The sequence below is a fragment of the Euprymna scolopes genome, chromosome 13, assembly GCF_053919585.1.
Source record: "Euprymna scolopes isolate OS-2025 chromosome 13, ASM5391958v1, whole genome shotgun sequence".
NCBI classification, from domain to species: Eukaryota; Metazoa; Mollusca; class Cephalopoda; order Sepiida; family Sepiolidae; genus Euprymna; species Euprymna scolopes.
The window spans coordinates 95813741-95831597 of NC_136494.1; the positions used below are offsets into that span (position 1 = coordinate 95813741).

The 17857-nt window shown below is 31.3% G+C and overlaps 1 long non-coding RNA gene across 3 annotated transcripts in view; it reads right to left on the bottom strand.

Moving 5' to 3' along the window:
• LOC145292093 (uncharacterized) overlaps positions 1-17857 on the bottom strand; it is a 460939-nt gene that overhangs the window by 248326 nt on the left and 194756 nt on the right. The window contains exon 2 of one of the 3 annotated variants that reach the window (XR_013869548.1): positions 3850-5557. The exons of the other annotated variants lie outside the window; for them this stretch is intronic. This is a non-coding gene — a long non-coding RNA (uncharacterized LOC145292093). Of the gene's footprint in view, positions 1-3849; positions 5558-17857 lie in introns of those variants that run through there. 3 annotated transcript variants of the gene reach the window in all.

The window sequence follows — 17857 nt, forward strand, 5'->3', positions numbered from 1 at the left end:
AAAGGTTACATATAACAAGTGAAAGAACTGTAAATGCTTATAGAAATTATAAAGATGATGATGTTCACTTGATCACAAGAAATTATACAAATTCTAAAATTTTGTGAATTTGTATGAATTTCAGATTCATGCAGATATTGAATTGCACTGCAGAATTATTTTTCTTATAAAAAGAAAAGAATTCCCAGTATAATTAAAAATTACTTTAAACACTTGACTGGATAAATTGTTTCTCCTAATTCAAACGATTGAATCCTAGCTGAACGGCTGACTCAACGAGCCACATATTTTTTTATCACCATTAAACTTGTAACAGTTGCATGTCAGATCTATTCCGTTTATATGTGTACACAATATCTTGTGTGATGTTGAGTTGTAGTTTAGTCGGCGTATTAATACAGCGACAATTAGCACATCACTATCATGCACACTGGAAAAGAACTGATTTCTGTCCGGTTGATTTTCTGGACAAATATAAAGCATTTCAAATATAAAACATTTCAAATTGAGACTTCAACGTAGATAGCGTCATGGGTGGGAATAAACTCAAGACCAAGTGGGATTATATTACCTTTATGCAAGTAACTAAACTCACATGTTTATATTCCTGTACTCCTGTTCCAGTTAAATAAATATATTATTGTAGAGAACACATTGGTGATTTTCTTCGACTTCTGGTAACTCTATTCTTATTCAAGTTAGATGCGTACAAAAACTGCAGACTCTGTAAAATGGTTATCTCTTGTTTTGAGAATCTCGACAGACCACCACCACCACAACTCTATACTAAACTAATAAAAATGCAAATTCATTATAGTATTTTCAGCCTTCTATATCTGCTTATGAATTAAACTTAGTATTCCATCATAACATTTAAGTAATATGAATACCTTGGTAATTTAGGTATGTTTATTTGGGAGTAACTTTTCATCACAATTCTATAGCAACGAGAATAGAAACTGAACTTTAGATTTACTTTCGGCAGTCTTGTAACTCTTGCTTCTCTTATTTTGTCTTCACACTCCAATGAGCAATATTTCTGACAAAGAGGGAAGAATTGCGATTTTTTTATCGGAATTTAGCAATAAAAATATTAAACATGGTAGCATGGCTGTAAAGATAGTTTCCAATTTTCATAAGTGATATTGAATCACTTTCACTATTATTCTAGGGAAAACAATGAATCAATCTTCCTCTCACCTTTGCTACGGATGAAATGCTAGAATCTTGAACCTTCGTAAGTAAAGGTGGGGATTTAGAAATCGGAATTATTTAGTCAGGAGTCAGTGTCAGATTTGTTTTGTTTTTTTTTGTTTTTGTTAACGATTTCCAGAATTAAATATTTTTCAGTTCTTGCAAGAATTAGATCTTTATTCCTCAGCTGATTACCAATACTGTCAATTTAGTGGTATTCTCCACTAAATCTGGTAATTTTGTTTAGAATCTTGCTTGCAAAATTTGGCACTAGAAACTAAAATTTTGAGATTTCGTTTGCCGCCCGCTCGCACAAAGATGATGTTTACTCGATCACAAGAAATAAAAACAAATTCTAAAATTGCAATTTCAAATTTCACAAAAGTTAATTCTATTTCGTTTGCTAAAAAAATATTTGTTTTTATGTTTTGTTTACAATTTTTCGATGGAACTAATCTACACTTTTACCAGAAAATTGCAAGCACATTATTTTAACAAATCTATTTACTCTTCAGCATAAATATTTTATAGATTTATGAATGCAGATGACAAGATGACAGTTATTCCGCCATTTTTTTTCATAAAATATGAATGTTGCTTATGTATATGGAAATAAACACAGTACAATTAGAAATCAAAACAGACTTTATAAAACAAGTAGCAACACCTAACTAGTGTTGCTTGGGAGTATTTTTACTTTTATTTGCGTTTCTTTTTTTTTTTTTTTTACAACTATAGTGTTCGTAGTTTTATTTTTTTTTTTTCTACTTATGAGATTATTGGAGTTAATATTAGTTTCCAAAACATTTCAGTAATACATGAGGTTCTACTAAGAATTTTAAAACCAGAAATGTAAACAGCTTAAATTTATTTACTTTTTTTTTTTTTTTTTTTGTTAATTCAAAATATATCCCCCAAAAATGGCCAACTGTTACAATTATTTTGCACTTATGAACGAACGCAAGACCCCCTTCGATGAGCTAACTCCCAGCCGACCGTAAAACATACTTCTACGTAAATAACTAAAAGACTGGAAAACAATAACTGATATCTCTTAGTCAATAGGTAGAACTAGATTTCTGAATTTTTTAGATGAGGATTTATTAGTTGGATTATTTGGACTACTGTTCTTATCTTTAAAGTTATTCTTACAAAGTTTTAGACGATGTAACCTTGAATCATTTTTCAAGTGTAAGTTATCAAATTCAGGAATCTGTACAGAATTTCAAATGAACCCGTTCTTTAATTCCTGGAGGTAGCATGTTCTTATTCCATCAGCCATGGCCAGTTAAAAATCTTAAGTAATTCGCAATTATATTCTTAATATCGCCCACACTGAGGATTGAACCTTCAACCTTTAGAAAAGTGTCATTGAGAACTGAAAGTTAGTAATTTATCCATTATGCCACAGGTCTTTGTTAGTTCGATAGAAAGGCTATCGAATTTAACAAGATACATGAAGAAGACAGGAAGTTACACAAGTGACACTCGCAACATTTATTGCTCCCCTCCCACCTCTTCTTCTCTGCTGTGTGACTGTTCTTTACAACCTAGTCCTTCTAAAGTTTATTTTCAAACTGATTTAATGGACAAAGTTTCAATGAGCTTGTTTAGTTGGAGATTTGAAGAGGTGGCTTGTAACCTGCTGTGCTCTTGTTTTGTTTTTTCTGGTTTATTTTTCTTAACTACCCGTTGTCCGAATTTATTTTAATAATCATTCCGAGCTCCGATGAGGTGACATCACTGAAACACGACTGCAATTGTATAAGCCAAAACAAATTTTTACTTAATAAATATCTATAAAGTTCTCCTAGTAGCGCAGCATTTTTTAAATATTGGTTTTATACTCATTTTATGAATACATGTGAACTTGCTTAATACATAATATATATATCTTCTTGCAGCATTATATTGCGATGCACTTTTTCCACCTACGCAAAGAATTTCTGTTTTTTCTGAAGAGTGTCTGCACGAAAAGAGCTAGTTTTGACACTATAACCGTTTATTTCTGCATAACGAAACGAATCTGTAAAAAATGGACCCAAATTTTAACATGAAGGAGGAGATGTTTTTTGCGTGAAAAATAAATATTTGGATCTTGGAATGTAGTTACACTGTTATTCATTTATATATATGCTCTGTTGTTATATTTAACATCGATTGAGCTTCTAAACAAAAAGGATTGGCATACACAAAGAGTGAAATATAATTAAAACAATATTATATATATATATATATATATATATATATATATATATATATAATAAAAATTACAATTAAATTTACCAAAATGATCCAAGATGGTAAAATTAAAGTATATTATAAATATTAAAGAATTAACATTTATAAAATTATCTCAGCCAGATATAAAAGCTCGATAAAACCAAATAGGAGATAGAGCTAATACGAAAACTCCGCGAATTAAGGACTATCCACTTATCTAGTGTTTCCTTTTCAGATTAAATATGTTTTTAACTCATTTCAAAGTGTTTTTTTAACATGTTTTATAAGCTGTTTGCTCGTATATATATATATATAATGAGAGAGAGCGAAAAGAAAAAAATGTAATAATATTTACATAATTTTTATCACACACACATTATATATATATATATATATATATATATATATATATATATACACACACACACAAAGGAGTGGCGCCATCGACAATTGTTATCTTTTTTATACTTTATTATTTTCCTTTTTTCAATTATTATAAGTTTTGTGTATAGATGTTTAAACATCTGTACACCAAACTCATAATAATAATAATTGGAAACACAAAAATATTAAATAATGAACAAAGTATAGAAAAATATAAATGTTGTGTCTCCACTCCTTTGAATATACATTTTTCTTTCATTGGAATCATGCTACTCTTCATAAAGCTGGGGAAAAAGAGAAGAGGAGTGAGAAAATCAAATTACTCGTAAAATTTAGTGCAAGAAATCACTGAATCATTGCACTCAGAAAATCTCTCTATAGTCAACACTATATAGTATATAACTTCTGTGCCTGGAACAAAGCTTCACATCTTCAGATTAAACACTGGCTCTTTGAGTGGAGCTTAAATAAAACATACATACTGACAGTTGATTTTATTGGCACTTTTTATAGACCAAAAACTTTCAGCAGAACACAGCTAACCTTTGTTATGAATGGTCTTTCAAAAGCAAATGTTTAGGTTTATTACCATTTCCAACAAACATCTGAACGAACCATCATCAAAACGTCCGTATTTGGAACACTAATGCCATAGATTTCTGGTGTCCATAAAAAGCATAACTTCCAAAACATTTCTATGGGCTACTTTGTATACAAACATTTTTCCGTTTTCGACAAACACACGCCCATGAAAATCAGAGGCTCTTTTTGGAGCTTGTATTGGTAAGTTCTCATCACATTAAAAAACTTAAATGACCTTAAATCTGGTTAACATGCAGATAATATTTAAAGAAAAGAAACATTGTTAAATATAGGTTGAGTGTAATTTTGTTAGTTTAGAATGGCAGAGAAATAATGTTTGGTCGAGGCCAGCTTAGTGTACTTGGATGTCAGCTCGACCTCCTGTGTGCTAAAGCAGATGGGAATTCACATGGCTCAAGGAGAGAGTGATGGGAGAGAAAAATTTTGAGAAGCATACACGTGTTAACTTATTGTTTCAGAGATGTCCGGATAAGATATGATTAAGCAGTAATTATCAACTTCTTCCTTCCCCATTCATCAAGAGTTTGGAACAACAACAACAAAGTGAATAAGCCACTTCTTGGTTTTAATCGTTTGTTTTGGTCTTATTTTCGGAGTATGAACGAACTTGTTTGCAGGTGGCACCTTGGTTGAACACAATCCCGGTATGGAATTAATGGCTTATGGCTTGTGACATATAAGACATCTTCTCAGAAAGGTGGGTATGTATAACAAAGGATCGGTATATTACTTTATTATTGGAATCCTTTGAGATGAGTAGTTTGTATATTTATTTGCAGATGTTAACCTCATCTTCATAACTGTTGTTGTTTCATGACATTTCGGCCAACTATTCCTCTGGCCTTCGTCAAGTTGTTACGAAACGTCCTGAAATAACAACTACGAAGCTGAGGATAAAGGTCTGCAAATAAATAAATAAATAAAGAATCGGTAGTTTTTTTGGGTTTTTTTTTTAAACAAAATTTATAAATTTGGAAGAGAACTAGTTGTACGGCTTTATATATATTTAAAAAAAAAAAAAACTGATATCTAAAGACAACTTACAAAATTCAAGCATCAAAAATTAAGCCAGACGAAAAGAATTGGTCCCGAATTGCTGCGAGAATGTTTTTCTTTATTTTGGATCAGCAAATGTCAAAATGAAAAGACTCACCTAAAAAAAAAAAAAAAAAGAAAAAAAAATGAAATTACAATCAATGAAAAAAAAAATGTAAATCTTAAACAGCCACTAATGCATAAAACTTAAACATCATAAATCTACAGATGATGAAGAAGCAACTCCAATAAATCCAAGCAATTCTGAATTTGAAAAACTTCATAACTTAACAGATGTGGAAAGAGTCTAAAACTTTTGAGATGATGAAACTGAAACCAACTTTTTTTTTCTTTTTTTTTTTTTTTTTTTACATGGGAGTCACCACTTATCAAGGCCTGAAGATCACTCACGGATAAGATAAGATAATGTAAGATGGTAGCGTAGTAACTGTTGTGTAAATTTAGTAGAATTTGATTATTTATAGGGACCGCTCAACAAGAACTTGTTTACATTGGATTTGAAGGCTACCATGTTGTATTCCACTGTGAAGCAGGCCAGCAGAACAGTGTTCCACAGGCAGACAATTCTGGGAAAGAAGCTTTGTTCATGGAATCTACGTCTAGGTTTAGGCACAAATAGAGAGTGGGGGAAATTGTAGTGGTTGTAGCTAGTGGAGTATTTTTTGTGAAAGTTTGGCAATGGGGAACCATAGATTGAAGTTCAAGTAACCGGCGATATGCTTTACCATAGAAAATAGGTAAGTAAAACGAATAAATAACTAGAAAAATATCCTGAACATAACAGTTTTGCACCAATTATGTCAACTTATGAAGATTAAAATCAAAATGTAATTATAAACAACTTTATGCCTTAAATCTACATTCCAATTTTGATCCAAATCCATTATATGATTTTGATTCTAGAAACTGTCTAAAATTTAAGGAATCCTTAGAAGAAATTCAAATTCAGGGAATCTGGTTTGATTGATATGTAACAATTATGTATCAAATTGCAAATCTGAAATATTACAGATTTCAATAACCCAAACGTAACAGTTTTTCACGACTTTTATGTCCTTTTACAAACGTTCAAATCGATATATACAATTGTACTAAACCTTATTTCCAGAATTTTTATTTTAGTTTTCATCCAAATCCATTACACAATTTGACTTTACCGTTAGCGTAAGAAATAGGCCAAACTTTTGCACCCTATTCATTTAGACACATTTTTTGAAAAAGGGCAAAAGGCTGTCCGAAATATTAAAATTTACATGTTTGACGTTTTCCACAAGGCTACTTAGTTTTTTATTTTTATTCATCACAATTATTATTACTTACTAGGATTTTTCACACAGGCCTTCATCAAAGAATTCTCTTTGAGAACAACCTGTGGTGTTCCCAGGAATTTGAGTGACAGCAACCTTGCCAAATTTCCAGTACTCGCCACCTGTTTTAATAACTTTTGCAAATTAGTTTGCATTATTGCAATAGCCGTTTACCGTTGATTTCTCGTTGGTAGTGAACATTGGTACTCACTGGAATTTTGGCAGCAATAAGCCTTCCCAATGTCCTAGTCCTCTTCGCACTCATCCAGTGGAGGTCTGGTTAGTGCTTTCGCTCGTCGGTATTTCCATCCTCCTTGACTCATCACGAATATTCGGTGTGCTGGCAAATGATGGTGGCACTTATTATTATTATTATTGTTATTATTGTTATTTATTTATTTATCTACTTACTATTATTATCATTATTATTTTATTTATTTATTATACTTTTGCCTCAACATTACTTTACAAGTTTTAAAGTTGCACTTGATATTCTAACCATCTTGACAATCGACTTGTTTTACCAGAAGTATCTGACCTGTTCTTTTCTTATCAAATGTTCAACAAGATGCCTATCTCCCTGACATCAGTAAATAATCAAATAAGTATCTCTTAATGTCCATCAACCTTGAAAAGTTTTCATAAAAAAAACATCTGTTCTCTTTTGTTGTCTCCTAATTTGCCCGGCCAGAAACAAATTTATTTTATCCTTTTTATAAAAGAAAGTAAAGATAATGAAGATACGGCCATTTGATCGTTTCCAGTCGCACTATAGACGGATAGACAGAGCCTCTTATGAATATGCTTAGATGCGGATTTTAAAAATCTACATTTATAAAATCTATGTTTAGTGATTACATTGCTATTTGAAACTGGTTCGATGCACAAAGCCTTCTATAGATGTAACGTTATACACGGAACCCACACGTTGCAGATTCTGTCGCAAAGGAGACAAAGAATAGGAAAAAGGAAAGAACTTTAGCTCCTGTTTGTTTGTTTGTTTGTTTTCTTTTGTAACAATGACGTTTATTTCCTCATTCTCCCATCACGCGTAACTTCTCATTACGGCTGTGACGTCTCTCACGTGATCATTTTCTTGGAACGTGCTCTCTCCTTTTTATGATCTTTATTCTCTTTACTGTGACGTCATTTTATTCACAGCTCTGTATTTGCATGTAGCCGTCCGTGCTTTGTTACACAGAGATGCATAGGTGATTCTAAAACAAAATGGCTTCTCGAACTGTGGAATTTTAATTAATATTTTTTACATTTCAGTGCCTTTTCAATTTGTTTTTATATTAATTAAATTCGATTAGACTAGAAATTATATATATATTAGCAGATGTACCCGGCGTTGTCCGGTATTAAATGTAACGCTAAATTCCTTTATAAAAGATGAAGTAAAAACATGGAAAGAAACCGATATATGTGCATGCGAGTATTATGTTTTTTTTCTAAACAGGTCACTTCATGTAAGCAAAAAAAAAAAAAAAAAAAAAAAAATACTCGAGCTGAAATCGAAACCAAAACTTAAAGACAGGGAGTCAAGTATGATAACCAGCCAAGTTATCAGATAGGCCAGCTTGCCACGATCTTTAAAAAGAGTTTTCAAACCTACTTATTCTTAACATAAAGAAGCTATCATGTGGACGATTCGTGCATGCACAGTCATGAAACAGTTGACAAACAGCTAAAAATTCGATGGACCCCTAAGTAACAATTTTTCACTTTTGACCCCGTAGCAGTCCTTTTTTTCCGGATGGAAACCAATTCAAGTTTTCCACGTGTCTGAATACCCAATATACCAAATTTTAAGTCTGTAGATCAAAAATTTGTTGGACATATAGGTTGAGAGTTGTCCTTGCACACACACACACACATTCCCACTTTTATATATAACTACTTTTTTTTATAAAACAAAGTATATAATTATTTTACCTTAATATTCTTTAGTTTTAAAATGTGCATGATTATCTTTTTTTATTTGATGTTTTACTCTGGTAGTTACGTGTTGCTAAATGATGTAATAAAATTTAACCTTCATATCTAATTTGGTAATGGTTTGTTTGACTTTTGCGGAACAAAGCAATTTATTATTTTACACATAATTTTAAAACTGTTTTCAAAATGACGGACATTAAAAGTGCAAATTTAAAGATTACTTATTCTCTCTCTATATAAAGTTAGGCATATGTTGTGTACATGTTTATATACGTTGTGTACATATTGTATACATGTGTGTACATGTTTATATACGTTGTGTACATGTTGTGTACATTTTTATGCATGTGGTGTACATGTTTATATACGTTGTATACATTTTTATACATGTTGTGTATATTTTTATACACCACCAACCACACCTCTCCTGAATTGGTACTGTTTGAGTCCAGTGGCAAGTCGAAATCCAGGACGACTGGAAACAATGCTGAGATAAGCAGAGAGCACATGCAACACCTGGAAGTCCTAAATCGTCACCCATTTAGTACTGACCAGGTTCAACGTTGCTTAACTTAGATAATCCAATGGGAATTGGTGTGTCAACATGATTATGCTGTATTAGATATAAATTAATAGACATTCCCCAAATTTCACTTTCTTTGGAATATTTTAAAAGGTTTTTAAGGGCATAGCATGGGTATAACTTTCCATTTGAAAATTCAAATATTTCAGATTTGCATTAAATTTGTTCCACAGTTATTAGACACCACTGAAACAAGATTCCCTAATTTTCAATTTCTTTTTAAGACCCCTCAAGCTTATACCTTAAATTTAAGGAATTCACTAGAAACAAAATCATGTGATGGATTTTGATGCAAAATAGAATAAGAGTTCTAGACATAAAGTTGAATTGCATTATACTTTCATTTTAATCTTCGTAAGATGAGAAAAGTGATGTAAAACTATCTGTTTAGAAAATAAATTTTGTCCATTATCAGACGGATATTCATATCTCTCTCTCTCTCTCTCTCTCTCTCTCTCTCTCTCTCTCTATATATATATATATATATATATATATATATATATATATATGCACATGAGGAAGTCTCGAAATAAAGAGGAACCGTTGATGAATACATAACATGGTTTGTGGTTTGTTCATTTTATATATACATATGCATATGGGCGTGCTCAGTGACTAAGGAATGAGGGTGGAGAGTTGTACGTTTTGGTTTCGATTCTATCTGGTGGCACTCAAGTCATATCCATATATTTTCTTTTACTTTTCATCACACTACTATATATTAGGTTCAATATAATAATCGATAGCCGCAGCCAAAGTTGCCTTCAAGAGACTTAGCAATCATGACCAATAAAACATTAAAATAGACCTGAAATTCAGAATACTCTGAACGTATATATAGTATTTTTTTTTTATATATATACAGTTGTGAGTGCTCCATAATCATCAACAGCACGAGGAAGAGACTGGAGGCAACTGAAACTTAGTTCCTGACGAAAATTTTGAAGATACTCCAGACAGAAAAGAAAACAAATCCAAAGGTATTAGAAATGGCAAACACAGAAAAGTCTAATAAAAAAAAAACAGCACGCAAAAAAAAAAAAAAACGAGGTTTGTGGGTTATGTCTACAGAAAAAACTAAATAGAACAGATAGAAGTTTGGCGGGAAAGATCATGGGTAAAAGAAGCAAAGAACGACAGCGGGAAACATACGCTGACAGTCTGAATACTTGGGCAACATAAAAAATGATGAGCAACAATGAATTCATGAATGTCTCGAGGGAGAGAGATAGATAGAGAGCTATAGCTGCCAATGCATGTACCAGGTAGAACATGATTGAACGAATCAATGAATAAATAATAATCAATAGAGAATTGTCTCTATAATAATAAACACATAATCAGCAGGAATTAAAATATCATATTTAAGTGTATCTTACAACCGGGCAACGCCGGGCGACCTGCTAGTATCTCTCTCTCTCTCTCTCTCTATATATATATATATATATGTATTATTTTATGCATCGATTTTCAGTATTTACTCCGACAGTGCTTGATATGTAAGTACAGGTTCAGGATGAAACAAGGAAAATTCAGTGTAGTCTAATTGTTTATTATATATATATGTGTGTGTGTGACTGGCTTCTTATATATATACTATTGAGTAAATGCATACAATCATTTATATAATCTTTTTTAGGAGACTCTCGACTTCTTTTCTTGTCTTCATTCTGCTTGTATTAAATGTGAAGGAAGGCTCCCTTCTGAATACAGCAAAATATACGCCTGATCTTGTTGATGAATGTTAAGTAAAATCTGACTCCGAGGTGTCTTGTGTGGTTGGTGCTTTTGCGAATAAAACTGGTTGGACACTAAAAACATAGAACTTTACTTAACAAGATTAATCAACAAGATCGAATGTATATTTTGGTGTATTCACAAGTGCCGCCCCCATGGCAGCAGAATGTAGAGAAAAAATATATTGGTGAAAACCCCAGAAAAAAATGATTTCATTCATTAAAAAAAAAAAAAACATGAAACATTATTTGATATTCTAATTTTTTTTTATATATATATATATATGTGTGTGTGTGTGTGTGTGTGTGTGTGTGTTGTTATTTGTTTTTGCGATACGTTTTGAATGAATTCAATTATTTACGAAAGTGTATTTTTACCTAAATGCAAGTTGGGAATAATTTCCCCTTTTACCAATTTGGTCCCCCCCCCCTATTGAGAGCAGCATATATAGTTTTTATTTTATGGTGTAATGTAAGCAAACTATAAGGTATTTACAGCTTCTCTTCTAATTTTCGGATGTTTTAATCATGTCAAAATGCATTTTATTTCCTTTTTGATGGATTGATTGTTGCTATTTCTTCTGATGAGTTAAGGGCAAAATAGATTCACTGACTCACATAATAATTAAGTGATTGATTTTGTTCTATGAAACAGATACTGTCAAGAATTTTAAGTGTCAACTGAATTAAAGGAATAAATAGTAAGATAGTCAACACCATGAAATTTAGAATATAGACTTTTGTCATTCATTCATTATATGCTTTGTAATTACACTGAGCTTCTTAAATAAGGAATGGTATATAAATAGGGAAATATAACTAAATAAAGAATATTTCTGCAGAAATATATATATATATATATATATATAATTTAAAAATGGAGGCAGGAAAACATAAATGCTCAACGTTTCACTCGTTTTACAGACTATTTTTAATTGTTTCACTCTTGAAAAAGCTCACATAAGACAGGCGAAATATCGAACATTTAGGTTTTCTCCTGCATTTTTAAATCATATCGTCAGATTTTTATCCATTTATTATTCATACATGTATATAATTATTTCCACAGCCGAACAACGTTGCAGCCCACAAGAGCCATGACAGCCAACAAACCAGAAGTTCAAGACTCGAGTTTCGCCCTCATTTGGTCTGATCAGTTAAATATATCCAAACCCAGGATTCAAAACCCTAGCCTCTTGCATGCAGGGCAAGCATGCTGCCAACTAAGTAGTAAGTCCTTTCCGCAGTCGGATTTCGCTATGGTTTGCTTGATCTGTGTTAGTTGATAGAATTTCTTGTGTGCAGGGCATTTGCTAAGTTGGCAGTGGGCTTGCCTCATATGTATCAGGTTTCAAATCCTGGGTTCGGATATGTCTAACTGATGAGCCCAAATGATGGCAAAAATAGAATCTTGGACTTCCGATTCATTATCTGTCATGGCTCTTGTTGGATGCGACGTTGTTTGGTTGTGGAAATAATTATATATAATCTCTCCCATTCTGAAAATATGAGCAACTAACCGAACAGTAGCCAAGACTAATTTAAAAGAACAGTCACAAAAAAACATCAGAGAGACATCTAATATACATATAAGATAGAATAACACACAGCTACACTATGCAAACTGGCCCCCATTAGGGACAGCGGCCAGATGTATCCTTTCCCTTTGAAATTTCACCAGCTAAGAGCAAGAAAGTCCCCGTTTGGAAGTTACATAGTTTTGACATATAAAAGTGTTATCCAAACTGTTCCTATCGAACACGGACCTCGTTATGTAACAATAAAAATTGTGTTAATAGGAACGGGTACGTTGCTAGTATATATCTGCTGATTTGAGTTCCCAAGGCGGTGTTCATTCATACATAGGATATCAGGGTCATGAGGCGAATGAATATCTATTCAAATGTCACCCATATATGAGTGAATGAGAAAGTTTTTGGTTTTTATGTACAACAATGAAATGTTTATTATTTTAAAGATTTGTTTCAACTATTCTAAGTAACAAACTTTGCAAAGCAAAAGTGAGCTTGCAAAGCCAGTTAGTAACATCATAATATATTCTGAGATCTGATGACTTTTCGAAAATTAGACGTGTGGAAAAGTAGGTGTTTTTCTTACAAAAAAGCTGATTCTGTTGAATCTTTACTTTTCTTTTCCTTTTATACATCTATCTTTTATACAATCTACGAACGGTGGCCCAACCCGTAAAAATACATTGCTTGTGTAAGGATCCGTGTCAAATGAACTTGGTTTTAAATAATTACTCATATCATAGCTTTGTCGAAAGTGTATTAACTGACAGTTAACTTGCGCAAGCAAGTTTGGAGCCAAGGTGGAAAGTCCTGTGGTGATGGAGTATGACTATGCCAACACCGAGGGATAAAGCACTGAGGCCCCAACTAGTCATCGTCAAGATTGACGGACTGCAAACTGACAGTTTACAATTTAGACTTTCAAATAAAGGCTTCATTAAACGTTACTTAGGCACATGATTTTCAACTGAAGTCTGTTGGGAATAAGGTACAGTTACATATGCCTAGCTGTACATCCTCGACGTTGCCCGGGATGCAGTAAAAAAAATTAAAAGTTAATTCGTATAAATCAGGATGATTCTGTCGTTGGCATAGGTTTCTCAAGTTTCGGGAAACATCAGGTACTTACAGCAGAAACCACATGAAGGCTGCCAACATCCTAAGTGAAAGTGTGGCTATGGAATCAACTGGGTTCGAACTTGGCACAACCAGGTCGTCTGTCTGTGTCATTAACCACTTAATCATCATCACCTACCTCAAGATGCAGTGACGTCATATGAACTTTTAATTTTTATTTGTTTAGACATTTTTTTAATTTTGACCCTTATTATGACCCCTTAACATTTATTGTTTTGGGCTCAAATAAAGTTATTAAGTTAGATTCATGTCCAAGGAATCTATATCTAAAATTTCAAGTGTTTAGACCCAAAATTGGCAAAGGAGTTTGGTAGAGTTCTCAAAGGTCAAATCGTTGAACTTTGATCCCTTAATAGCCAAATTTCTGGCCGAAAACGGATTACAAAATTTTTTCCAAATCTCAGTACCCTGTATATCAAATTTCGAGTCTGTAGACTGAAAATTGACAGAGTTATTGTGTAGGGAAATGTATACAGACAGACAGACAGACACTTTCACTTTTATAGCTATATAGATATGCTTATATATATTTGTTTAAAAAAATTTTCCTACTAAACTCCTCTATCAGTTTTTGGTCTACAGACATGAAACGTCATGTATAGGGTATTCGAACCCATGCAAAACTTTATATTTGGGGTTTAGCCGGGGAAAATCTGTATAAACATTAACGTACCAATAAAAAGTAAATCCTAAGCTAAACGTTTTGGTTTCGATTCTCAGTATTGGTGTATGAGTTATTTATTTTTTTCAACTTTTTAAATCATTACTATGTATTGGGTCCAATATGATATAATAAATATGAAAGCTGCATTAACCAAAATATCATATTAGAGCGTATTTTATGACCAGATAATACCGGGCAGCCTGCTAATATATATATATATATATATATATATATATATATATATATATATATATATATATATATATATATGCTAGAAAGATACATGTCACAGATTAAATAAAAATAATTTCCAAGACAAAACAGTTTTATCTCCCATTATGAAGATTAAAAATATAATGCTTCTAAATCGGATGTTTGGAATCGTTATTCGAATTTTCATCAAACTCTATAACATTATTTTTATTCTAGAACATGTCTAACATTTAAGGGTTAAGTTTAGGAGGTTTTCAAAAATGAAATTTAACGAACCTTGCTTAATCGGTGTCTAATGAATATGGATCAAATTTCATGCAAATCTGAAATATTTGAATTTTGAAATGGAAGATTGTACTCATATTATGCCTCTGAAAACCCTTGAAAATATTCAAATGGAACTGAATTTTAGTAATATTTACTCAAATTTATATCTTTTGTAAAAATTTCACAAAAATCTGAGGCATCTGAAATTTCATGAAAGATTTCTATTGCTTTTAAGTGTCTTTGCATAACACTAAATTACAGTAAATATGACTCCTATTTAAACCTCTTGCGTTGATCAGCTGTTAATGATCGGTTAATTAGTTTAGGAATGAATCCTATAAAAACTATAAGCATACCTAACTTGAGAGAGAGAGAGAGAGAGAGAGAGAGAGAGAGAGAGAGAGAGAGGGGGGGGAGAGAGAAATATAATTTTTTTTAAATTATCAAAAAAAAGATTTAAATATAAAAACAATAAAATAATCTAACTATAAAAAGATCGAATTTGAAACACTTCCAATGTCTAATCGATATTGTGCCACATTTTTTCTTTTCGATATTTTATCTTTTGAATAAAAAAGATTTGATTTCTTTCCCAGTCTATTTAGAACCCAACCTACATTTTTCAGAATCAAATATAGTGCTAATAATAAGCTAAATGGGAAAATCCATAAAAAAACACGATTAACCTTAAAAAAGAAAAATAAATAAAACATAAAAAATTTAAATAAAATAAAATTTGGTTCATCAAGCCGCAAATAACAAAATATATTTCTTATTTTAAATTAAAGGTTTAAGAGTCTTTTGGATTATTAATTTTCCTTTAAAAATAAAGAGGACAATAATGTCTAAAAGTTCTTTGACAATAATGCAATTTCTTTAAATAATGTTTATCTTTGTTTTGCTTTTTTTCGGGCGCCTAAAAAAAATTCTTATGGTTTCTAATAAACTTAGGAAAACTAAAAGATTTAGGGTTAAAAAAAAAAAAAAAAAAAAAAAAACTTTGATTCTTAGCTTTTATCATTTAATTAGCCGGCCGACCGGCTTTGCTTGGTCGTAAAATATGCATAAATATTATATTTTAATTCATGCAGATTACATATTTATTATTATAAAGTCAATTCTCTATTGATTGTTATCCAATCTATAGTAATGATTTCCAAAGTTATATATAACAAAAATAAAAAATAAAAACATGACTTGGGTACCATTCACTAGAATTGAAACCAGAACGTTTAGGCCTTAGCAGTTATTTTTCTCTCCAGCATCGTTACCGACTGATAGCGACACATGTAGATGATAGTTTAAAAATTTAGCGACTTTCAGCTGTAAATGTTTATTTTGTGCATGTGTAACAGCAAGAGAAATGTCTTATTCGACTTAACCTTGCGAAGGTCAACTGTTTTGTTTTCAATTTTGACCCCTTAACAACAATTTTATCGGCTAAAAACAAAATCGAAAGTGTCCTACAGGTCCAAATACTTTATTTATTAAATTCCGACTCTGTAGACCAAATATTCGGGGAGGATTTTGGTAAAGACTTTTCACACATACAACAAGGTCACATATATATATATATATATATATATATATATATATATATATATATATATATATTAGGTTGTTGCAAAAAAATGTTTTTTGACGTTCAACTATATATATATATATATATATATATATATTTAAAAGAGTGTAGCCATCAACAATTGTGTTTTGTTTTATTTTTTAGCCTTTTATCATATATTTATTTTAAAATATTTTTATAATGCGTTTCAAGCTTTGGTTCGCTTTCTTCAGATATTTTCGTGAAAATCCGGAAGAAAACGAACCAAAGCTTGAAACGCGTTATAAAAATATTTTAAAATAAAAATATGACAAAAGGCTAAAAAAAAAAAAAACAAAAAAAAACACAATTGTTGATGGCTACACTCTTTTAAATATACATTTTTTCTCTCGTTGGAACTACACAACCATCACTTTATATATATATATATATATATATATATAAACGACATCATTTTTGCACCAACCTAATATATATAAATATATATATATAGGAAGAGAGAGAGAGATTATATAAGATATTTCAGTGTGCTAGAATGTTTTCATCTTAAATTCTATGCAATTATGCAGAATGTAGAAAATATGCACATATAGAATTCAGCGTAATAGTGAAATGAAATCAATTATAAAAAAAAAACATAAAAAAACGAATAAATAATTAACGTTCGTTTTTTCAAAGGAATATGCAAATTAGTTAACCTTCATGTAGTCACTCGCATATCCATAACTGAGTATATTAAAAAGTTCGTTTTAATAATTTGGAAGTAGAGAAAGTAGGTGTATAATATCAATGTCAGAGCCAGAAATAAAACTCAATTATATAGGTAAGATGTAATAAAACAAAATCGCCATCTTAAATGCATAAAAATACTTTATTTTCAACAATAATGAACACAATTTAAATATTTCTAACCATAATAGTTTGCAATGCCTAAATGAATAAAATCGTTAGACAACTTCACGGTGTCTGTGTGCGTATTTTACTCAAATAAGGTATCCTCGTTGTAAATATCTATATAAAATTAAGTATGTGCATATGTTTATGTATTCCTATCTATAGGAGTCGCTCCTAAACTCATTACCCAATCATTATTAAATTTGGAACACAGTTGCTAGACATAACGGTTCCGAATGTGAGCTATATTTAGTTTAATTTAGTGTTATGCAAAGGAGACAAAGAGGAGTCAGAAACATTGTGTGAGAATTTAGATACATTTAATTTTTGTTTAATTTCAGCAAAAGATATCAGACATAAATCTAATATATAAACGGCTATATGTCTGTCAACCTGTCTGTCTGCCTCCATATTTTCAAACTATCTCCTCCGAAACTAAAAGTCGTAGAGCAGCACTAGGGGCCTCAAATGATTGATTTTTTTATGGGCCGTTCTTTCATGGGTCTTTAGCCAATTAAAATTGTTTTAAGGGGTCAAAAGTAGGTCAAATTTGAAAAAATTG